Here is a 336-nt window from a genome sequence, read left to right on the forward strand (position 1 = left end):
AAAAAAAAAAAAAAAAAAGGTATAGTTGCGCTGTTCGTCCAAAAGAGTTTTCCCGCTACATCATCCCATTTCTTTATACGCCCGTTAGCTCGCTCAGGGAGAGCTAACCGGCGGGGTCCGGAGAATGCTCTTTCTAGCTGGTCGCCATGGAAGCTACCGCGGAGAGGAGGCGCGCGGACTGCTGCCGGTCAGACGGAGCACGGTGACGGCCGGCGGTGACACGGTGGAACAGGGCGGGGCCTCATTGGATATGAATTATGACGCGTTCAAGCGCTCCAGAAAGCTCGGAATTTGTACACTCAACTTTAACTGTGTAATAATAAAAATAATAATAAT

General features: G+C 50.0%; 1 protein-coding gene across 1 annotated transcript in view; it reads right to left on the bottom strand.

Moving 5' to 3' along the window:
- LOC118321977 (PH domain leucine-rich repeat-containing protein phosphatase 1-like) overlaps positions 1 to 336 on the bottom strand; it is a gene marked incomplete at its 3' end in the record, with an annotated part of 9029 nt that overhangs the window by 8238 nt on the left and 455 nt on the right.

This window comes from Morone saxatilis, unplaced genomic scaffold, assembly GCF_004916995.1.
Source record: "Morone saxatilis isolate NCDOM2014 unplaced genomic scaffold, NCSU_SB_2.0 Contig12, whole genome shotgun sequence".
In the NCBI taxonomy this organism is placed as follows: Eukaryota; Metazoa; Chordata; class Actinopteri; family Moronidae; genus Morone; species Morone saxatilis.